Here is a 12,227-nt window from a genome sequence, read left to right as displayed (position 1 = left end):
TTTGCATAAAGTAGCATAGAGTTAAGAATTTTTAATAACACATTAATATCAAGTCTCCTAGATTACTTATCTTTTTGAATTTTGCCTGACAGAGGGATTTATAAAAACATAATGGAGCTGTTATTTCCTTCTGTGTTGCTAATAGACATTAGTGTTTATAAGTGGTTTTCTCATCTTTTACTCATAAGTTATGTAAACAAAGGGGATTAGGTATATTTTCTTTGCAGTATGCGTCACTGAAAGTTATCACTTTATTATTATTTTATTACATCTTTTGATTATATTTGATTCCAAATTTTCATTATAGAAAATTTGAAAAATATACTGAAAAGTATAAAAATTATTTTAAACAATTCTACCTTCAAAGATAACCACATTTCCTATGAAAAGAAAATATCTATATCTATCTTTATTAACATAACTACTATTCTATTCCTTTCACTTTTCACTTAATATATTTTGGAACCCTTTCTATATCAGTGCATGTAAACTTCATTCTGTTTAACATAATATACCATAATGTATTTCATCAGTTTCTTATGGGCATTTAGGTTAGGAGCATCTTTTTCTAACTGATTGGTAATTGTAATCACTGTCTATGAATTAAGGTAAAATGTTGCATATAGTGAAATATTTTACCTTTGGATTTTGTTCAGTTGTTTTTTTTTCTTTATTTCCTGCAGAAGTGTTTTAATGTTAATAAAGTCATATTTATCTTTTTTTCCCACATTACAGATTTTGGGTATTTAGTTTAGAAAGGCCTTTCCACACCAAGATCTTTTTTTTTTTTTTCTGTAATTGCTCATATTTTCTTAGAATACTCTTATAGTTTCATTTAAAGCTTTAATCTTTCTGGAATAAGTTTTATGTAAGGATTGAGGTAGCTATACCACTTTTTTTCTCTCAATATAACTAATCAATTGTTTTGACACCATTTATTGAATATTGAATATCCAATGTAATTAATTTCTGCCTTTATTATATAATCCATTCCCTTATGTGTTTGGGCCTATTTCTGGACTGTTCTGTTCAGAAGTGTTATTCTTGTGCCAGTATAAATATTCTAAAACAGAAATTTCTCACATATATTTTATTATCTGATAAGAAAAGTTCCTTATAAAACTTGTTTTTAAGATTTTTTGGGGGAATATTTTCACCTATTCATTTTCCCAGATGAACTGCAGTATCAGTTTTTTTCAGTCTCCCTCACTAAAGCCTATGGATATTTTGATTAGAGTTTGTTTGATTTTATAGATTCATTTACAGAGAATCAGGAATTTCATATTATTCAGTCTTCTTATCCAAGGACAACTGTGTCTTTCCATTTAATCAAGTATTTTAAATGTTTTTCAGTAGAATTGTAAAGTTTACCTATTAAAATAGGCTTTTAAAAAATATTCAGAACCTGTTCTTCAGTTTCTTCTTCCTTTGTCTACCTTTTGCTTATGCTGTTCTGCTGCTTATTTTTAAATCATCTGTGCTTAGGCATTGTCCCTTTTTTTCCAGCTTTGAATGGGGACAACTGTTTGCTGAAGTGTGATGTGTGAAGAGGTAGGAGGAAATGAGCTTGAGCATCTCAGAAGCTTCAATTCAGGTTTGTCTCATATCATTGTTTCTGAATTGTTATATTTTCTGCTGGAGGCCATTTCAGTCTTCAGTTTATGCTATTCTCTCCTTTCTCAGCCCTCACCAGCACCAGCTTTGGATTGAGCAGGTCAGCATGTCTCAGTGAAATGCCTTGAGTTAGAGGTGTTCTGTGGCAATCTTGTAGTTAATTTCTGCTCAGTGGACTGGCCAGGATCTGTAGAGCGACTTGTTGCTTGTCTCTCTCCTCATACTGAAGCAGTTTCTAAAGGTCCTCAGAAAATGAAGATGATGTGCTGGTATAATTTCTCCTTAACTCCAGCTCCCCTTTTGTTCTGTGTTATGGAGCTGTTTCCCTAAGGGGTCATTTCTTGCTGCTTTCGACATCTGACATCTGCCACAGTTCTAAGTCAGATGTTCAGAGCTTGAACACTTAAGGGAACAGCAAGCATTAGCTCAGAGTCCTGCTTTTTTTGTGTGTGTTCAAATTTCATTGTAAGTGGAAGAAGGTCTTTCCAATGTGTGGCTTGGGATTGTGGCTATTTCTTTGACTTGAAGATTATTTCTGCCTTTAATTTTTATTCTGATAATTCTGATACATGGGCAGGATTGAAAACCACAGAGCAATGTAGAGAGGAATCTCTAAGAGGGGAGGGGCTATGTCGTGTGCTCTGAATGTATTGACCTCAGAAAAACTCTTTCTGCAGCACACAGCTATTAACAATTCTCCTAATTTATAGTGTTCCTGAAATACCAGTTTGGTGAATTTGGCCTTGGTCAAATAGGGAAATTAGCCCGGCTTTGTCTATTGGTAAAAGCATCCTTAATCAACATGTAAAAAAATTTTATTTTGAGATAAAGTTGCAAAGATCGTACAGAAAGTTGCAAAAATAGTACAGAAAGGTCCTGTGTACCCTCCATCCAGCTGCCCCTAGTGGTAACACCTTACATGACTATAGTACAATACCCAAGCCAGGAAATTAACATCGGTATAATCTACAGACTTCATTCAGGTTTTGCTAGATTTTACATGCATTCCTGTGTGTGTGTGTGTGTGTGTGTGTGTAGTTCTTTGTCATTTTATCACATGTATAGATTCATGGAACTACCACTAAAATCAAGATTCAAAACTTTCTTCTGTCCCTAAATTCTGACAACTGTTAATTTGTTCTCAAACTTGAAATGAAAAAAAATATACAGATTGCTATATAAATGGATTTATATAGCATGTAACCTTTTGAGAATGACCTGTTTTCACTCAGCAAAATAACCTTACGATCCATCCAAGTTGTACCTGTATCAGTAGGTTGTTCTTTTTATTGCCGAGTAGTATTCCAGTGTATTAGTCACTGATCTACAACTCTTCTGTAGAAGAGTAAAAACAGGTGGAAAGGAAACAGGACCACCAGTGGCCAGAATCTCCCATAGGGACAGAAGAAGAAATTACAAGGTCCTTCTTCCTAAAATCTGAAACTGAAATAGTATCAATAGAAAATGCTTTTGCAATGCTTACTATGTACTAGGACTATACAAATTATTATTCATGTAATCCTTACTACCGTATTATTAATTAGGTACAATTATTATCCCTATTTAACAAATGGTGAGACTGAGGTACAGAGAGGTTAAGTAACTTGTCCAAACTCACACAACCAGTAAGTGACAAAGCCAGGCTTTATAGTTGGCAATCTGGCTCTAGTCCATGTGCTTAACTGCTCTATTATTCCACCTCTCTACCATGCTATACTACCTAGAGAAGCACTGTCTTTGTCCATCCTCAAGACTAGATAGGGCCCAAGGGAAGCAGGAGAGAAGAAATAAGTACAACTGGAAGAAAAGAGGATGCTTATCTATAGAGGAAAACTGAGACTCTCCACTTACCTAGCAGTGGTGCCCCCGAATCCACTTTGTAGCTCATGTCTGAGACACCTTATCAAACTTTATAGCTTAGTGAGACCACTGGGTAAGGTTGAGCCCCTAGGTCATATCCATGATATACAGAGGTATCATGAGAACTGGCTTAATAAATTTCTATTTCAATTAAATATAGGTGATCCATTACTGTTAAAGATTTCTTTTACCTTTCCAACTTCTTATATTTTTATCATTCCCTGTTTTCCTGTAGTTAGCAGCAATAAAGAGCCTTTAAATCAATAGGTGTAACAAGGGAAAAGAAGAAGAAAAAGTGGTTTACTTCTAAGCATCCTTGAGCAGAACCCAGAGGAACATTTACAGGAATTGGGCAATATAGAGGATGAAAGCACAGATTTGAAGTCTAGTAGTCTTGGTATTGACTCCCACTTCTGTCACTTATTGGCTGTGTGACCTTATGCATGTTGCTTTGCCCCTCTAATCCTCATTTTTCCTATCTCTAAAATGGGGCTGTTACCTGGCTACTTGATAGAATTATTGTAAGGCTTAAATGAGATATTATTTATCAAGCACTTAGCAGAGTGTTTGGCATGCAATGATAATTCAAATAATAATTTATTGCTATAATTAGGATAACTGAGTTTTACTTGGTAATTCCAGGTAAAGTATCATGATACTAAAGATGTTGAAGTTGGTATTAACTCATCCAGGTTTGTCTGTCTTCAAAAACAAAATCCTCTTTCCTTCATGGATTTAATGTAACTGCTCCCGTTCTTTCTTGGATTTTTCCTCCCTAAATCAATAGCTCTGTACTGATTCCTGGTAAACACCTACCTGCCTGCATCCTCCCTATATCTTCAGTCTTTGAAGGTCAATTTGAATTTTTATCCATTCCTCCCAAGGAGTCAGTACTTCACCAGTTTGTTGCCTGACCAAAAGTCTATGACATAAACTCTTTTCTTTAGTAATGTTGAATACAACTGGACCATTTCCAGACCCCAGACATACAAAAATGTTTGTAAGATAGTGATTTACAAACTATTTCCAGTGTGGAATGCTTTCCTCACAACCTCCTCTAGTTTTGGCCAAGGTATTAACTGGGGACATACAAGTCAGATCAGTGGGGTTTTTTGCCGTGGTTTTTAAAAATGTTCTTTTGGTCAGGAAATTCATTTATAAGAATTGCTTGCAGAAATTTAAGAGAACACAAAAGGTGAAAGGCAATGAATGGCATAGCAGATGGCATCTACCTAAAACATTTACACTGCACCCCATCAGAAATGAAATTTGAGGAAAGTTAAAATCTTTCTTGTAATATTTACCTTAAACTGTCACCACTATTTACAACTTTAGGTAAAATATCCCAGTGTTAGAGCTGCTGAAATTGGTGTTAACTCGCACCAGCTTGTCTTGCTTTAAGGGAAAATGTCTCTTTAAATACAATAAAAATAAGGATTATGGGAATAAGATGCATTACTTACAATTATTTAGGTGTAATTCAAGTTTTAACAGAGTTTGTCAGTCTCTGGATTGAAAGACAAGTAAAAAATAATGCACCAGAACAAATATATAACTTAAATTTTTTTCATTATTTTCATTATTTGTGGGTAGGTTCAGGGTGCTAGGAAAACATTTTAACAAGTGTAATATACTTTTAAATATTGGAAAAGTTGGATTTTTCCAACATAATTACTGTGTCAGCAGGTTGCCAATTAATTGTTGGAAATTCTTTTGCAGGAAGACTACATCTGCAGTTAATTATGCTGAAGGGCTAGAGAAAGAATGTAGTTATTTTAAAAAAAAATTGTATAGATGATGAGGCTTTACAGAAATGAATCCTGACTTTTTCCAATTGAATCTATACTAAATGAAGAATCTCTAAGCAGCACGTGGGAAAGTATCAGGAAATTTCTCTAGCTTAGGGATATCCCTGGTTGATTTTCTGAACAGCTGTTTTGGAAATAGGTTTTTTCAGATGTTGTATTTAAGTTTGTTTAGCTTGTGTTACTAAATATTCCCACTAGTATAATTATTAGTGATGTCATGAGGAAGCAAGAGCTCACAAATGGTATTGGCATACCTCAACTACCATAATATTTATATGTGAAAAGAATATTGTTTTATTTCACATAGAAACACTGATTTCGTATTAAATATGGCTTAAATCTCTGTATTATCCTAATATTATCATCTTCTTTAGTAAACACAGCGTTTGTGTATAGTAAAGTGCAGTTGAGTCAAAGTTTTGTTACTCAGGGCAGATTAGCAAATTTTCACCCACTAAAAAAGTATTAAGTGATTTAAAGAAATACTAGAATTTGTTGATGTTTAAGATCCTTTTTTTGGCCTCTCTTCTCTATCCAGCAACCTGATTTGTGATAATTTTCCTAAGGGTACCTTGTACCTAAGGAAAGGTAAGAGAGAGAATGCTAGGTGACATTTGTCATCCAATTTTAGGACCTGTCTTGATAGTTCCTATTTAAAACCATACTAACACCATTTATAAGACAACATATAAGAGGAGTGACAAACTTAGGAGAAAACTATTTGTAAAGGAAATGAATAAGCAATTCAGAAAAATACTTTTATATGTATATTAGTCTTTTGGCTAATATATATGAAAAATGCTCACCTACGTTACTAATAAAAAAGATGAAAATTAAAATAACAAGATACTGCTATTTACCTGTTTTGTTGGCAAAAGTAAAATTAAAAAATTCCCATCATTGTTCTCATAATGTGAAGAAAAGGCCCAACCATGTGCTGCAAGTGGAAAGGTATAATGGCACACATTTTTCAGGAGTGTGACTTGGCAGTACTTAATAAAAGCCTTTAAAATGTGCATACTCTTTGACCTAGCAAATCTTCAAGGAATTTATCTTAAGGAAATAATAGTGAACAAAAACAGTTACAAGAGTGTTCATTTCGGTGTTGCTTACAATACTACTGAAATGTCTGAAACAATTTAAATGTCCAGAAAGAGGGGATTCAATTTGTAAGCTATTGTTTATTCATACAGCTGAATAATGTAAAGGCATTTAAAGTAATAATGTATATCTATGCTGACATTGAAACATAGCTAAGATAAATTGTTTAATGAAAAATGTCTCAAAACTATAGAAATGTATGCATATATATGTAAATTATGTGTAGTACACAAAAATATTGATACTGGCTATCTATATGTAATGGAGTTTTAGGTAATTTATATTCATGATTTTTAGTATTCTAAATTTTATATAATGATCAGAACTTACTGTTGTGATCAGAAACGATAGAGCAGGAGAAACAGGAACATTTTAGAATTATAGACAATTATGTGGAGCTGTAGAGTCAGAAAACAAGGAATTGTGAAGGTGCTATATAGGCACATATTTGTGCTATGCAATACTGGAAACTAACTTTTAAAATAATATATTAAAAGCATATGCACAAGGGTTGTTTCCTTCACAGTGGTCACCTTAAGAGCAAACACTTATTCCAATTATGCTGACACTAACAGAATGTTAAAGATGATCTACTTCCTCATTTCATAGGTGAGAAATCTTGGGCTCATTGCATCTAAATACTATCTAAGGTCACACAACAGCTAGGTAACGGGAGGTTCACAAAACCATGATGCTTTCCCTTTCCATTTTTTTGATAATTAACTATTACTATAAAACCAAGTTTTCCAAACTCTCTGATCTTCAATGGCTGATTTTCCCTTTAAATACCCAAATAACGTAGCCTCAGCCTTCCTTCTCTCATGTCACCTAATTAACCTAACCAAGCAACCTAGTCTCTGCCCAGTTTCCTTTCCCAAGTACTTCCAAGAAACACTAGAGAATGCTTGGTTATATGTTCCAAAAGTATGTCTGCTGGTCACTTATCAGTTCTTTCTTAGGGCAAGTGCTTCAGACTTTTCCACTGGTCAGATTGTGCTGTCTTACAACCGCTTCTCCATGCTGCTGCCTCTTACCCCAATCCACATTACACTAAGAATTAAGACATCACAGTAAAAAGTAAATCCTTAAAACACAGTTCATATCTCACTCTTATGCTTAACAAAACTTTAGTGATGGTTTGGGACTAGCAGAAGAAAATTATCAGACAGAAAAAGGAAATTTTCAAACCAGCCATCAGAGATCCACCGTCTGTGCCTTTGCACATGGGTCCCTGAATTGCAGTCCTCCCTGACACCATACATGTTGCAAGTGCCAACTTTTTTCCCACACTGGGGCCTCTTGACCCCCTCCTTCTTTACAGGTGACTATTGTTCCCATTGTTCTTGGAGATATGAGAAAAAAGAAGTATCTTCCTCTCTCCCAGTCAGAGGACTATTGTTTTCCCAATGGGAAAGTTGAAAAACTCATTTACCTCAGCAGAAACTCCATCCTTGCCACAACTGGTCTAGCCACCATGTTCCAGATAAAATAATTTTAATAGCACATTTCTCAGTCTGGATTCTTTATATGTATGTGGAGTATGTGAACTTCCTTCTGTGACCCAACAAAGGAGTTTTAATTGCAGGGCCTAAACCATCTTTTCAGCTGCTTCTTTTTCTCTTTGTCTATTTCAGTTTGTCTCTCACTTTTTCTAGTGTTCTACTTTCTCCATAACTTTGTCTATCTTCACTCCTCCTTCTCTTCTCTTTTCACATGTTCTCTTGCTTTTGGCTTCCTAGACAGATGATTAAGTCAATTTTGGCTTGGCTACTCCTTTTCTATCCCATTTTTTGATGCTTAATGTATTGAATACTATAATCTGTAAAGATGAATTGGAAGTCACAGATGGGGAATTCTTTTTACTTCTAAATTGTGTATGATAAATTTACTAATTAATCTGGTTCTAAAAATCTCAGATGAGGAGGTGACTATCCAACAGATATCACTGTCCTCATAAAGATACAAAATAAACTAACAGCAGAACCCTCAGTGGCAGACAATGCCTGAAAAAATTCAAACATCCCCAGTATAGAAATCAAAACAGAGTATATTTTGATGTTGAACATAGTTCATACCTTCTTTTACATTCTTTACTTTAAGACTTCAAGTTCTCTTGTTAGTAATTGATAGGGTATGCTGTCTATAGTTTCTAAATAAGTGAAACAAGTCTATGACTTTTATTTTAAATTATACTAAAGTAAAAGGAACCCAACTTTTTTTCCTCTCTACTCTCCCTTATTCCACTCTACAAAATCACAGAGGATAAATCAGGAAAGTCTTTCCCTCCTCTAACCCTCAGAAGTTACTATTTTCTCTTCTATTCTTTTGAAAATAATAACTTTATTGAGAGATAATTCACAAACATTACAATTTACTTTTATGATATAAAATTCAATGGTTTTTGGTATATTTACAGAGTTGTGCAACTATCACCATAATCAACATTTTCATCACCACATAAAGAAATCCTGTACCTACCAGTGGTCACTTCTTATTTGCCCCAGTTCTCCCTTCCTCCAGCCCTAGGCAACGACTAATCTACTACCTGTCTCTATAGGTTTTCCTATTCTGTTCTTATTTCTGTTTTTATGAATTTTACCTGTTCTGAATATTTCATATAAATGGAATAATGTAAAATGTGGCCTTTTGTGACTGGCTTCTTTCACTTACCATAATGTTTTCAAGGTTCATCCATATTGTACCATATGTCAATACTTCATTCCTTTTAATGGTCAAATAATATTCCATTGTATAGGTATATCACATTTTGTTGTATAATGAGATGACATTTGGGTGTTTCCACTTTTGGCTATTATGAATAATGCTATTATTAACATTTATGTGGACATATGTTTTCATTTCTCTTGGGTATATATCTAGAAGTGGAACTGCTGGGTCATGTGATAACTTTGTTTAACGTTTTGAGGAGTTGCCAGACTGTTTTTGAAAATGAATGCATCATTTTACATTCCTACCAGCAATATATGAGAGATCCATTTCTCTATATCTTTACCAACAATTGTTATTATCTCTCTTCTTGATTCCAGCCATTCTAGAGAGTGTAAAGTGGTTTCTCAATATGTTTTTTTCTATTAGTTTCTGGTTTATAACAAAGTGAATCAGTCATACATATACATCTGTTCCCACATCCCTTCCCTCATGCATCTCCCTCCCTCCCACCCTCCCCATCCCACCCCTCCAGGCGGTCACAAAGCACCAAGCTGATCTCCCTGTGCTCTGCGGCTGCTTCCCACTATCTATCTACCTTACGTTTGGTAGTGTATATATGTCCATGCCTCTCTTTTGCTTTGTCATAGCTTATCCTTCCCCCTCCCCATATCCTCAAGTCCATATGTTTTTATTTAAATTTTTATTGGAGTATAGTTGATTTACAATGTTGTGTTAGTTTCAGGTGTTGTGTTGTGTTAGTTTCAGTTTCACAGCCAAGTGAATCAGTTATACATATATCCACTTTTTTATAGTTTCTTTTCCCATATAGGCCATTACAGAGTATTGAGTAGAGTTCCCTGTGCTATACAGTAGGTCCTTATTAGTTATCAATTTTGTATATAGTAGTGTGTATATGTCAATCCCAATCTCCTAATTCATTCCCCCTCCCTTTCCCTCTGGGTAACCATAAATTTGTTTTCTACATCTGTGACTCTAATATGTTTTTTTGTTTGTTTGTTTTGTTTTGGTGTACGTGGGCCTCACTGTTGTGGCCTCTCCTGCTGCGGAGCACAGGCTCCGGACGTGCAGGCTCAGTGACCATGGCCCATGGGCCCAGCTGCTACATGGCATGTGGGATCGTCGTGACCGGGGCACGAACCCATGCCCCCTGCATCGGCAGGCGGACTCCCAAACACTGCGCCACCAGGGAAGCCCTCTAATATGGTTTTGATTTGAATATCCTTGATGACTAACGATGTTGAGCCAGATCTAAAAGAAGACATATAATTCTTGATTATTAATTGACTTTTAAGAGTGAAGAAGAGGAAAGAGTAAAAGATCTCCTTCCTTTTAATAATAATAAACATCGGTTCCAAAGCCAAATATAGATGGTTTGTATATATCTGCACTGCATTTTTAAAAAGCCTGCCTCAATATTATTTATGTAGTTAATTAAAAGTTGGGCATAAATAAGAGTCTTGACTCAGAACAAATCAAATAACATTCATTTTCTTTTCCTGAACACCATTTGCATTTTTCCTTAAGTTGAAAGATCTACTGCTTGGAAATCTCCTTAGACAGAAGGGAGCTGAATGACACGTCCCTCCTTTTTTCCTCTACTTTCTATACACCAATTGTGTGCATCAGATTTTTCTTGCTGCCATAACAAATTACTACAAATATAGCAGCTTAAAATAATACAAAATTATTATCTTATAGTTCTGTAGGTCAGAAGTCCAGTATGGGTTGCATTAGGCTAAAATCAACGTGTCAGTAGTGCTGGGTTACTTTCTGGAGGCTTGAGGGGAGAATCATTTCCATTCTTTTTCAAATTCTTTCCCCAATTAGGTTGTTACAGAATATTGAGCAGAGTTCCCTGTGCTATACAGTAGGTCCTTGTTGGTTATCCATTTTAAATATAGCAGTGTGTACGTGTCAGTCCCAAACTCCCTAACTATCCCTCTACCCCGCCCATCCTGGTAACCATAAGTTCGTTCTCTAAGTCTATGAGTCTGTTTCTGTTTTGTAAATAAGTTCATTTGTATCATTTTTTTTATAGATTCCGCATATGATATTTCTCTTTCTCTCAGTTACTTCAGTCAGTGTGACAATCTCTAGGGCCATCCATGTTGCTGCAAATGGCATTATTTCATTCTTTTTAATGGCTGAGTAATATTCCATTGTATATATGTACTGCATCTTCTTTATCCATTCTTCTGTCATTGGACATATAGATTACTTCCATGTCTTGGCTATTGTAAACAGCACTGCAATGAACATTGTGGTGTATGTATTTTTTCGGACCATGTTTTTCTCTGGGTATGTGCCCAGGAGTGGGATTGGGAAGACTCATTTTTGGAAGCAATATTTAAGGAGTATTTACCCATGCAACACTACTGGGTCTGCTGCTCAGGTGATTATTATAAGGAGCTCTGTTGCAGCAATTCTTTGTGGGGAAATATTTAATGTCAGGGCCTTAATGTCCTGGCAGACCTGAGCCATTATGTTACTGTTCTATCAGTACACTGTTTCAATTTTTCTATTTTTTTAAAAAAAATTATTATTTGGCTGAACTGCATGGCACATGGGATCTTAGCTCCCCAACCAGGGATCGAACCTGTGCCCCCTGCAGTGGAAGTGTGGAGTCTTAACCATTGGACCGCCAGGGAAGTCCCTCAATTTTTCTAGACAACCATTTCCTGACTGCCCTAGAAGTGTTGTATTAGGAGGATTAGTTATAGCAGTAACCACTCTAACGACTTATAACCATTAAGTTAACCTAGTCAACCCAGTCAAGTTGGCATAAAAAATTAATTTTTTATGTCAACTTGACTGAGTCAAGAGATGCCCAGATATTTGGTTAAAAATTATTCTGGCTGTGTCAGCAAAGATATTTGGGTCTGAGATTCACATTTGAATCTGTAGACTGAGTAGGGCAGACTATCCTCTCTAATGTGTATGGGCCTCATCCAATCAGTTGAAGGCCTGAATAGAATAAAAAGGTTGACCATCCTGCAAGTAAGAGAGAACTCCTGTCTCACTACCTTAGAGCTGGGACATCAGTTTTTTCCAGCCTTTGAACTAGAACTAAAACATTGGCTCTGCCTGGATGTCAAGCCTGCTAGCCTTTGGGCTGGATATGCACCATCAGCTCTCCAGTTCTTAGGCCTTTGG

This window comes from Hyperoodon ampullatus, assembly GCF_949752795.1.
Source record: "Hyperoodon ampullatus genome assembly, chromosome: X".
Classification (NCBI taxonomy): Eukaryota; Metazoa; Chordata; class Mammalia; order Artiodactyla; family Ziphiidae; genus Hyperoodon; species Hyperoodon ampullatus.
Note: the sequence above shows the minus strand (reverse complement) of the source record.